Consider the following 12,742-nt stretch of genomic DNA (forward strand, 5'->3'; position numbering starts at 1 on the left):
ATAAATAAATAAATAAATAAATAAATAAATAAATAAATAAATAAATAAATAAGTGTAGGGCCAAGGGTTAAAATTCTACGAAGGGGGAACCCCTGGCTGATAAACACCTAGAAAAAGTAAGAGGGGAAGGTACTAAAATACATTAAGAACAATTATGTACTAAAAACACATGTTCCAGGCATAGCAGGAGACTAGAGAGTGAAGAAAGCATAGGCAGGGCAATGTTTAGAGTGGTGGCTCTGGATTAGCAGCATGTGGGTAAAGAACACAGTATTAGTCAATTTCAATAAAAGTGCCAGAGATCAAATCTCCTGTCTGCTGATGGCTAGGTGAGCCAGCCTCAGGCATAAAGACTCCTCTATATGAAGTCGCCTAAAAAGTCTCAAGACCCTAACACTAAAATTACTTTAGTAGTTGCGAAGTGCTGTTATCTGTTCTGCAGCATGTTTTCTCTTTGTCTTCCTTTGCAACCTCAGTAAATTAACCTGAACCTGTTTTCTCTTTTCACTTCTTATGACAAAAGGGCTACCGTAGTCCAGGCTGGCCTAGAGCTCCTGATACTCCTGCCTTCACTTCCCAAGTGCTAGAATCAGAGGTATCCACCACATCTGCCTCAAATTAGTTTCTTCTTGAGATACTTTGGATGATCTTTTTAACATGTAACAAAATCTGCTATCACGGAGGTACTTGATTAATAAACAGTTTTTAGTGTTGTTGTGTGAGCATTCAAGTGCTGGATTTCTTTTATAGGGTTTGTGTGAAGGTGTAGCATGTTGCATGTTTGCAGAGGCCAAAGCTCCAGGGACCTTACTCATTTGCTCTTCACCTTATTTTATTGAGAGGGTCTATGGATGTATCCCTGGTTGTCTTAGAACTCTCACTACAGACTAGGACAGCCTCAAACTGGAGGCCTTTGCCTCCAGCATGCTGGGATTAAAGGTGTACCCCAACACAATCTGCTCACGTTTTGATAGTCTTTCACAGAAACAGGAGCTCACATATTTGGATGGACTGACAAGCCAAGCAGACACCTCCTAATCACCTTCCCGGCACTGGAATTTTAGACAAGAACTGCTTTGATGGAGGTCTGAACTCTGGTCCTTATATTTACATGGTAAACACTTTACCAAAATGAGCCATCTCTCCAACCCTTTGTGTGTTTGTGGTGTTAGGGATTAAGCCCAGGGGTTTGAATGTTAAGCAAGTCCTTTGACACCGGGTAACACCCTCAGCACTACAATTATTTCTAATGAATACTGCTGCAGGAAGAGTGATTTTTCTTGCCAGGATTTTCTGTGCAACTGACTGTCAAAGCTCTTTAATTCATATATGAACAGGATTCAAAAGTCTGTGATCCTATCACTAAAGGTTAGTGTATAGGTACCAATTCAGCAAGCCAAAAAGTCTACTCCTACCTTGGCAGCTAGACTGCACACCTGAAATCAAACACCCGGAAATACCATAGCCAGAAAGTAATTTTCCCTGCAAACTAAATTCTGCTGAGTTCTACAGGCTTCCAGAAAATGAAGTTTAAATTGGTTACTCCTGTATCTTCTTGAGGGCAAGGGGGAAAAAAATTCCTTGGAAGCCTAGGGCCTAGCACACAGAACATAATAGTTAACAACCTGTTTATTTGCATTTGAAGCAAGATGAAAATTATCTACTATTTACCTAGGAATGATGATTAAGTATAAAATTGAATTCATAGGCAACATCCAAACTCTTCTATAGTAACTTCATTCCAAAAATATTTATCAGGATTAGAATTTTCTTCATGTTTCTAATTCAGCTCTAAGATATCTGGCTCCATATTTCGATTTATAAAGAAGAGGCTAAACAGTCACTAGGAACTTATAGATGAGTATCATCATCAATACATCAAGTCTGTTATTAGTTCCAACACTAAATGCACATAAACTAAGGACTCAAGAAAGACAAGAAGCTAGCTAGATACTGTTATCTTTAAAAGAAAGAAAGTGAGCCCGGGAGTGGTGGTGCACGCCTTTAATCCCAGCCCTCGGGAGGCAGAGGCAGGCGGATCTGAATGAGTTCAAGGCCAGCCTGGTCTACAAGAGCTAGTCCCAAAGCTACAGAGAAACCCAGTCTCAAGCACCAAAAAAAAAAAAGAAAGAAAAGAGAAGAAAAAGAAGGGAGGGAGGGAAGGAGGGAAGGAAGGAAGGAAGGAAGGAAGGAAGGAAGTTAGTTAGTTAGTTAGTTAGTTAGTTAGTTAGTTAGTTAGTTAGTTAGTTAGTTAGTTAGTTAGTTCATTCTTGTCTCTTTTGTCACTAAATCTCACCCAGTAGGAATTGCAATCTGCTTGGAGGGTAGGTGATCTCATCAGTTCACTTTTGAGTCTAGGTTTCTCATAGATTAGCTGATCTCTATGGTAGAGCTAGCCTAGTTTAAGCAAGACAGATTCCCAATAATGTTCTGCCAACTGTTCACTTTAAGCTTCTAACTCACCATGAACTGAAATGATGTTTGAACATGTATTGGAAATATAAAGAGCATTTTATCAGACTGGAAGTCAAATTTTAACTCCTGTTTTCAAATTTCATCTTTAAATAAAGCTTGTTGATAGCTATCAAGGTTTCTGTATGTACCATTTGATATCATATGCTGTTTATACAGAAAGCATCGCGCTTCCTTGAGACCTGCACCTAAAACCAAAATAGCTCATGCTACAGCCTCTAAGTCATCATTTATTGATTTATAGAGCACCCATCACATGATTAAGGTGCTTTACAATACAGTAAACATCACAACAAAACTCACATAGTTAAATACAGTCAACAAATTACAGAACTAAAAAAAAAAACTGGAATGAAGCAACATTATGTCAAACTTCAAAAATGTTGAGAAGTGGCAGTACAAAAAGAAGGTAATTCCACCAACTAGAGACCAGACAAAGATACACAGGCACCAAGACCCAAAGTGGGCAGGCTTGCAGAGAGTGAATGAGCATATAAATAAAACTTCACAACTGGGAACAAAGGCCATTAAATGATACTATGACAACCAGGTGATCAGAGAACTAATAGAAAAACCAAACGTTCAAGCGTTACCTTCTAATGACAAAGAAATCACTGTGTGGATTTTAAACTCTTAAGGCCATAAAGCCACCAATATCATCTCATTACAAACATAGACTGAAATTTGCAAGCCTCTACAAGAACTTGGAATAAAATAAGTAATAGCCAACAGTTCTATAATCTAAAGAATTTTATAGATGTAGCTGATGGCTGACATAGGTGGCAAAGGTTTGGGGTAAGGATGGAACTTTTTCTAAAACAGAATTGCCTCACACTAATGATGCATTAGTGGGACAAAAGCCACCTGAATGTGAGTTTTAAATCAAATGTAGAGGCATTTAAATCCACACTGTCAGATGAACACTAGAAAAGGCACAGATGACATCTCTGATAGGAAAGTAAGCCCTAACATTTAGGCTTCTGTTTCATATGTAGAAGATGGTAGGGGCACCATGAGGGGAAAGAGCTTCAGGATAAAGGCAGTCACTCTTAGCTCTCCAGCAGTCCTTGATCTAGTACAAAGAACCACACGGTTATCCCAAAATAATTACATTACCGTGGCACTTGTAAGTTCAGAAATAGCTGTCCCTGAGTTACTAGGTCATTTACTACTTGCAGAGCAGTCAAACCCTGGATTTTAATTCAACTGTCAGCTAGAATCATAGCAATAGGAGAGCAAAAATTCCATACTGCCAAAGCAACCACTGTGAGGACAATTTCTGAATGGAGAGTGAAGAGGATTGCATTCCCAGGCCCTTGGAGGAGGACAAAAGCACTGTAGGATAACTTCTAGTCTGGGGGAGAAAGGATGTCTAAAAGTTCTCAAAGAGAACTGGGCTCCAGTGAAATCAAATCAAGATGTTCACAGCTGCTATACACTTAAGGGTTTTGACAATGTTTATGAGATTTTACAATGCTCCCAAGAAAACTTTGATTTAAAAATGGTGCTGTATCATAACTACATCCTTGTCCATTTTCACTCTGCTTTAAAAAAAGACTTAAGAGATTGAAAGGTCTGGCTTTGACAGCAAAACTTTTATTCCCTCTTCTGATAAAAGACTTATCCAAACCCCATGGGCAGAGGCCCACCTATTCTCACAATCAAACACCATCAAGTAACAGGTACAGTCTTATGCTCTAGCTCTTATATGGCAAACATTACTTTCCATTCTTAGCTAAAACCAGACAGGAGGAGCTCAGGCCTGTCTTTAACACTGAACATACTACTATTACCCATCACTGATGTTGTTTTAGAAACTGTCTAGAAAACATACTTATGCTCAAACAAAAATCTAAGTGCACTATGTCAGTGACAAAATCTGTATGTTAGTTAGCAAAGACTCACCCCTATAATGGTTTTAGATTCAGACAAAGAATCTAGACAGAACCTAATACATATACTGCCATGGCCATGAGATTTTCAAGTATTAAGTTTGTTTGCATAAGGAATCAACCTGAGATTTTTCTAAACTGCACTTCTCTGGTATTTAGTACTATAGCCTTCATTTAATACAATAAAAGCCAACACCTTGACAATTATTGGAAAAAAATTATATTTTGGAAGAACTCACTACATAAGGTGACAAAAATTCCAAAATCAAATTACATGAAAATATACATCGCAATTTCTTTGTACAATAGGTGAGGAAAATCTGCAGTAAAGAAGAAATAAAGAAATATGAAGGATTAAGGATAAGGGTAAGAGGACAAATAGCATTTTTAATAGCAATCCCAGATGTAGAAAGCCTGTAGTTGTGCATGCTTTATTCATCCAACCTTAATATTAGGCAACTTAAGGGCAAAGATAGAGCCAAATCTGGATTTTTGCATTGTTTGGAATAAATTTCGCTAAGTTGAACTTAGTTAGAACAGACCTTACTTTTTTTTCTTTTTTTTTTTAAGTTCTCAGGAGATAATGACTAAGATCAAGAACTCTCAACAGCCAGAAAATGTTATTGCTACATCCAATCCAAGAGATGGGTGAATCCAAGTATAAAAGGACAAAGCACCTAGTGATGACCCCACTGAGGTCATCGTGAAAAATCAAGTAATTTACTAGTATTTCAGTATTTTAACTAAGTGATTTGAGAACTTTCTGGCAGATAGAAGAGATAAAAGGAAAGGAAGTGTGGCAAAACAAAGAAAATACAAAAGATTAGTAAATGGAAAAGAGTGTAATGAAGACTCAATGGTTTAAAGGAAATTATATGGAAACTTTTAATCCTTATTGGTTTTCACCTGACATGCTTTAAGGAATCTTTTTGAACTGATAAGAAACGATGAATAGGAAAAGAAAACCTGCTAAAGTCTTTTAGAATTTACACGATTCTTATTCTACTACAAGAAAGCATTATTTGGTACAAGGTGTGTTTGTGGATGTACATGAACAGTATATATATTATCCGGATCATGTTGTGCTATGTACAGGTCTTTACAATTCTTCCTGAAGGTTAAAACAGTTCATTAGAATTCAAAATGCGTAATCATCTGTAAGTTGGCACTTGTTAGGCTCTTGTCAGCATTAATGACTGGCATGTTTTATTGCAGCCCAGTTCCAGCCAGAGTTTGCCAACTTGTTACAACAGAAGACCCAGCAATAGGTGGGTAGAGTGCAGGAAAAACAGTGCCATGTTTCTCAATTGGAGACCTACAACAAAAACAAATAGCATTATTTAATAAACTACAAATAAATAATTAAACAAAACTTATTACTTATATTCATAATTTCAATTGAAGTTTACTTATGTGCTTGTTTATCATATAGTGGCTGCCAAGCACAAATAGTTATACACTTTTACATTTAAATTATGAAACTAAAAGAAATTAAGGGGCTAGGAAAGTAATATCCACCTCTAATCCCAGCCCTCAAAGTTGAGACCCCCAAAATCATGAATTTGAGGACAGCTAGGGTTACACAGCAAGACCTTGTCTTTAAAAGCATAAATGTTTATGGGTTGGAGTAATAGCTCAGCAGTTATGAACATATGTTACTCTTAAAGAGAATCTGAGTTAAGACTCCCAGCACTCAAGTGGTAGCTCACAACCATTTGTTTCAGGGAATCTGATACTTTCTAACACACTTACAAACATTCAGGCAAAACACTCATATGTAGATAAAATAGCTGAAGAAATGTTTTATAAATGAATCTTTAAAAGTTTAAAAGTCAATTTCGGATATTTGGCCATGCTGGCCTTATGTGGCTAGAGGCAGTCATACTGAGCAATGTAGATATTAATTAACCAGCTACATTTTACAGCAGCATTTCAGATTATTCAATATTCCAAATATTTCCAAATACATCACATCCAGAAACCACAAATGGATTATTTAAAAGTAATTTGGTGTTGGAGAGATGATTCAGCAGTAAACAGCACATTTTGCTCTTACAGAGGACATGAGTTAGGCTCCTAGCACCCAAGTTATTTCAGGTCCAAGGGATATAAAATCTTGGGTCTTTGTGGTCACCTGCACTTATGCATATACACACACACACACACACACAAATTAAAATTAGTAAAAGTGACTTGGAAATTTAGAAATATTGATGTGTAGAAAAACAATTTAAGGGGCTGGAGAGATGGCTCAGAGGTTGAAAGCACAGACTGCCTTTCTGAATGGAACCAGGTTCAATTACCAGCACCCACATGCCATCTCACAGCTGTCTATAACTCCAGTTCAAAGAGACCTGACATCATCACCCAGACATACATACAGGCAAAACACCAATGTACATAAAATAAAAATAATTTTTTTAAAAAAGAAAAACAATTTAAGATTACTTTTCAACTTGCTTGATTTTAGACAATTTTGTACATTCACTTCAAACCCATTTTTCTCACAGAACCTCCCACAAATGATAGCCTCCAATCCAACATAACACATGCAGGGGCTAAAGAAATGACTAAGTAGTTAAAAGCACTGACTACTCTACCAGAAGACCTGGTTCAGTTCCCAGCACCCACATGGTAACTTAACAACTGTCTGTAACTCCAGTTGACAACTGGTGTCCTCTTCTGGCCTCCACAGGCACTGCACAAATATGGTGCACAGACATATGTACAGGCAAAATACTCAAACACATGAAATAAAAACAAATGTAAAAAAAATTTAAAGAAACTCAGTTTTTTTAAAAAAAAAAGCTACCATCTTATCAAATGCTTATGATGTGCCAAGTAGTGTTTTGTAAACCTGGATAAATAAAATTATCACATGACATTTCCCCCCTTTGCAGAGAAAAGTGAGATTTGATCATACAGCTAACAATGATAGCTTCTAGTCAGAAAAACATAAGGATGAAGTTATTTTAATCCTATTTAAGAGTGGCCATTGCAGAGCCTTTATTCTATTAATGTGTGCTTTGAGTGTAGGACAGAACACAAAGAAAGCTCCCATTACCACTCTATTTCAGACCATGTGTCTTAGCTGCTTTTCTATTGTTATGATAAGACACCATGACCAAGGTAACTTATAGATGAAAGAGTTTATTTGTGGCTTACAGTTTCAGAGGGTGAGTCCATGACCATCATTGCAGGGAGCATGGCAGCAGGCAGGCAGGCATGGCGCTGAGGCAGTAGCTGAGAGCTTACATCCTGATCCATAAGTAGGAGGTAGAGAGAGAGAGCTAACTGGGGATTCTTGGGCTTTTGAAACCTCAAAACCCTCCCCCGGTGACACATCTCCTCCATGAGGGCCACAACTTCTAATCATTCCCAACCAAACAATTCTACCTACTGGGGACCAAGCATTCAATCCTCTAGAGTGGAAGGGGCCATTCTCATTTAAACCACCATAACAAATATTCCCAGAAACCCACATCTAATGCCAAGCACAATTTTGGGTAAAAGCAAGCAGAAGATCTCTAGGGAGTCAAGTAATAAAATTTAAATAGAAAAGCCAATTCACATAAGACATGAAATTTAATCAATCTTATTAGGCTAAGAATAAAATTTATCTTACAATCACCCCAAAATTCAACTACATCAAAAGCTCTACTGAGCCAGGCAGTGGTGGCTCAGCCCACACCTTAGAACACAGCACTTGGGAGGCAGAGGTAGGCGAATCTCTGTGTTCCAAGACAGCCAGGGCTACATAGAACATCCCTGCCAAAAAAAGTCTGCAAAAGCGCTATTGGAGGAAGAATGGTGTGAAACAAATCTGTAGTCTTACATGTGCCTGATTCACAATTTCAGAGTTCCTAGGACTGAGTCAGCTACTGCTAAAATCTTTGGCAAAAGAGTTGTACTAATCATCTGTCTGCCTTACCTCTACAAAGAATGAGATTCACCAGTCAGGATTATATTACCTTCCTCAGGGTGACAGTTTAGCATTTGTAACAGATACACGTGTGTAGAAATATGTCTCAGTAGAAAATATAAAGACATATACTAAAACTCAAAGGACAATGTTACACAATAGAAGTGTAGCTTTGAGGTAATGTCACTGAATGTTTCTCCAAAGTTAGCACTTAGCTAACAAATCTCCCAGGTCTAAAAGAGAAACAGGTACAGAGTGGGACATCCCATAATCATTTCCCTATGATATAAACAATGAGAAATTTCAGGACCAAGAAACAGTTGACTGGAGATGTTTCTTTAAAAAAAAAATGCTTAAAAAAATTAAAGAGATATGTAACCGCCAAATCATTAAACACCGAAAGTCAGGCAACTAAGCCTTTTAGTATCAAACACAGACAGCTATCAAGAGCATTTCAATGAATTAGGATAACCTCATCAATCCCCTTTCAGTTAAATTAGGTTCAAAGAAAAGTTTCTCTCCAAAAATCTTTAATTTTTTTGCTAGAAAAGATAAATGTAGAACTTACTCATATCAAACAATGATGTTGAACTAAAAGCCATGTAACCATGTCCTACTTATTAACTTCTAGTGGCATTGTTAAGTAATTCATACTTTCAAAAATACTACAAATATATCAAATTCAATAGTTATTTGTCTCAAACAACCACTTCCTTATTCCGGCTTCTTTTGTGTATATGACCATTAAGTCAACATTGGGCATCTTCCTCAGTCATTCCCATCTTCTTCCCCAATTTTCAAAAACACTAAGTATTGTGTGTGTTTATGTAGAGAAATGTATGCACGTGGAAGTCAGGAAAGTAGGAATTTGCAGAAGTAGGTTCTCTCCTTAAACCATGCTGGTTATGGGAATTGAACTCTGGTAGTCAGGCTAAGGAGCAAGTTCCTTATTCCCACATGGTGTCAGCTTCCCCAACTTTTTTTTTTTTATTTCTGTGTTTGTTGTATGTGTATGAGCCTCTATTGACTTTATGCCAGAAGAGGGTATCAATCAGATCATGTAATTTTTGGGAATTGAACTTGGGGCCTCTAGAATAAGTAGTTGGTGCTCTTAACCACTGAGCCATCTCTCCACTCCCCCAATTCACACCTTACTTTTTGGTACAGGATCTCACTAAACCAGGAGCTCAATTTCACTAGATATGTTGGTCAATGACCTCCAATATGAGCTGCTTTTTTACCATCTCCTCTGCACTGGAAACAGAGGGATCAATGAGTGCTGCCATGCTTGGGTGCTAAGGATCAGAACTCAAGTGTTCACACTTGCATATAGCAAGCACTCTATTAACTAAGCTATCTCCTAGTTTCTACTCTTGTTTCTTAAAAATCTGGAGATGTTTATCTTCAGAGGAACTGTTCCACTAAGTTCTAACATTCGAGTAAAAATCAATTGGAAAATAAACAGATACTGTCCCCTCCTCTTTGGAGGGAGTAGCCTGGAACTCCAAGACCAAGCTTGATATTTTTCTTTATTTATAGATTTACTTTCTGTATTTATACCAGATCTTTAAATTTAGGGAAGATAGTTTTAGTTATTAGAAAAACGAGTAAAAGCGGGTGGCGGTGGCACACGCCTTTAATCCCAGCACTTGGGAGGCAGAGGCAGGTGAATCTCTGTGAGTTTGAAGACAGCCTGGTCTTTAGAGCTAGTTCCAGGACAGGCTCCAAAGCTACAGAGGAATCCTGTCTCAAAAAAAAAGACACCCTCCCAAGAAAAAAAGGAGGGAGGAGGGAAGGAGGGAAGGAGGGAGGGAGAGAGGGGTAAGTCTATAGTATATTTGGTAGAGTTTTCACTTTCCCCCTTTATTTTATTAGAATCTAGGTGATCAGGAGGCTCAATAGTTCAGGACTTTTTCTTTTTTAAATTATTTTATTTATTCTGTATGCCCTGGTATACAGGTTAAAGTCAAAGGACAACTTGTTGGAAGTCAGTTCTCTCCTTCTACCATGTGGGTCCTGGAAACTAAACTATTGTCAGGCTTTGGACAGTCAGTTTTAACCACTGGACCAACTTCACAGACCCATTCAGAACTCTTGATCTTAAGCAAATATAGAGTTGAATCTTTAAAGGATCTAAATATGAAACTCACCAAATCCTTAGGACAACTACTTGGCAGTGCATCCTCAAACAGGAAATAGACTATGACTACTTGGGAGGGACAGAGGCAGACACATGTATTTGTAAGAAATTGCTCTCAAAATTCACAAACCAAATTTCCAACTAGGTAAGCTTTTCTTTTGGTTTTTGGAGACAGGGTTTCTCTGTGTAACCCCTGCTATCTCAGAATTCATTTTGTAGAGCAGGATGGCCTCAAAATTAGATCTGCTTGCATTGCCTGCCCCTACTTTTTTACCGAATGATTTCTTTGTACTTTCATGTCTATGTGTGTAAGCAGGTCACAATGTCAGATACTACAGAGTTGGAGTCACAGGCAGTTATGAGCTATCTGATGTAGGTATTGAGAACAGAACTCACATTCTCTTTTGAGCAGTATGTGTTCTTGCTGTGCTTGAGTCTTACAATGCTTTCTAACTGCAGATGGTGAGGCTTAAATCTGCTTATGTGGGGTTTACAAGTGCTCTCAAAGATCAAAGTGAACCAGGTATAGGGGTACACACCTTTGATCCCACAACTTGAGGTGGAGGTGAGTTCCAGGCTAGCCTGTGCTATGTAGAAAGTCTCTGTCTTATTTATTTTTTAAGGAACTCAAAGGAAGTGAGCCAGTTTTATTGGAGGGGCTTGCTGAATCAAAGGTAAGCATCACATTTTGATGGCCCTTCAGAAACCCCCAAAACTGCAATCCATCATGTTCAAATAACCACCAAGAAGTGGTGTCATGAAGGCAGCCCCCAGGTAGGAATCCAGCTATGTTTTATCTGTAGGCAACATTTCCACTAGGTTGTTTCCTATGGAGAGGAGACAGTAATATCTACCACACTTAGTTCTGAATCCATTCTTACCCTGTTCCTGCTCTCTCTGATGAAACACCTGCCATATTGAGTTGATTTCTGGTGACTACCATGTGACAAGAATCAAAGAAGGAGATTAGAGAAATAGCTCAGCAGTTAAGATCCTTAGTGGACTTCCAGAGAATTCCTGTTCAGTTGCCCACACAATAACTCACAATTGTCCGTAAACTCTGATTCTAGGAGATCTGGAAACCCTGTTCCTGCCTCCTTGGTCACAAAGGGCAAAATATATGTAAACATTATTTTTTGATTAAAACTTAAATTTAAAAAAAGAGCCAAAGGAGGACTCCAGCCAACACTCAAAGACAAGTATATACTGCACACAACTGCCTAAGTAAGCACTGATATAGATCATCCCAGCTTGTCTTAAGGTATCTTGACTGTACAGTCTAACCATCAACACCTGTACCTGTCCTTCAGCTATGTGAGGGACGTAAAGTCAGGAGTTAAATAAATACCCTAAATGTAGAGGATTGAGTGGCCCTCAGAAGTATAAGATAACAAATATTGTTTGAGATCACTAAATCTGGAACACTTACAAAGCAATAAAGAATTGGTATAATACCCTTATCTATGATGCAAAACAACAGAAATCATCATTTCTAGTGGCATACAAAGTCAGTGTTGATCTGTAGAAAACAGATTTGCTTCTCTTTCCTTCCATCTTAGGATGCCAATCTCAATCAAAAGATAAGGCTTACAAAAGACAGGGCAGAGAAACTAACAAAAAGTGAAATAAAGTCTAGGTCAAGTAACAGAAATGTTTCAGAAACATTACAAATTTCAAGGACTTGAGTAAATAGTTTTAAACAGTTTTTTTAAGTTTTATGCTCAGCAAAACAAACAAACAAAAAACAGGACACCTTAGAAGTGTGTTAACTTCTAACTCTAAAATTTGGAGTAGGAGTGTGTAACTCAAGTGTTAGAATGACTGCCTAGAATGCACAAGACCTGGGGTTCCATTCCCAGAAGCACAAAAATATACATGAGCCAGCTGTGTGGGCACATAGCTTTAATAACATCACTCAAGTGGCAGAGGCAGGAGGATCTGTGAGTCCAATGCTAGCCTGATCAACAGTGAGTCCAGACCAGACAGGACTACAAGGCAAGAACCTATCTCAAAACACAAACAAAGCAAATAAATATACATATATACACCAACATATAAACATACAAATGAATATAGTATAGTATCTTAAAACTGGTGGTATGTACAGCAATATACATGAATTATGATTTGCTGAATGTTACAATGCCAGCAAGACAGTGCAACAACCCAGTTCAAGTCCAACAACTGCAGCTCAATCCCTGGGATACATGTGGTGTAAAGAACAAGTTCCCACCAAGTTGTCCTCTGATCTACACCTTTGTGCCATGGCATATACACCTGCCAATGCATTAGAATTTGTATACACAGGCATACAAA

At 38.0% G+C, this 12,742-nt stretch overlaps 1 protein-coding gene across 1 annotated transcript in view; it reads right to left on the bottom strand.

Moving 5' to 3' along the window:
* Nucleotides 1-4,743: 4,743 nt before the first annotated feature.
* The window catches only part of Ube2g1 (ubiquitin conjugating enzyme E2 G1), a 72,878-nt gene continuing 64,879 nt past the window's right edge, over nt 4,744-12,742 (bottom strand). Inside the window, exon 6 of the mRNA XM_005349621.3 lies at nt 4,744-5,679. The gene's annotated coding sequence lies outside the window, so the exon portion shown is untranslated. The remainder of the gene's footprint in view (nt 5,680-12,742) is intronic.

The sequence above is a fragment of the Microtus ochrogaster genome, chromosome 7 (assembly GCF_000317375.1).
Source record: "Microtus ochrogaster isolate Prairie Vole_2 chromosome 7, MicOch1.0, whole genome shotgun sequence".
In the NCBI taxonomy this organism is placed as follows: Eukaryota; Metazoa; Chordata; class Mammalia; order Rodentia; family Cricetidae; genus Microtus; species Microtus ochrogaster.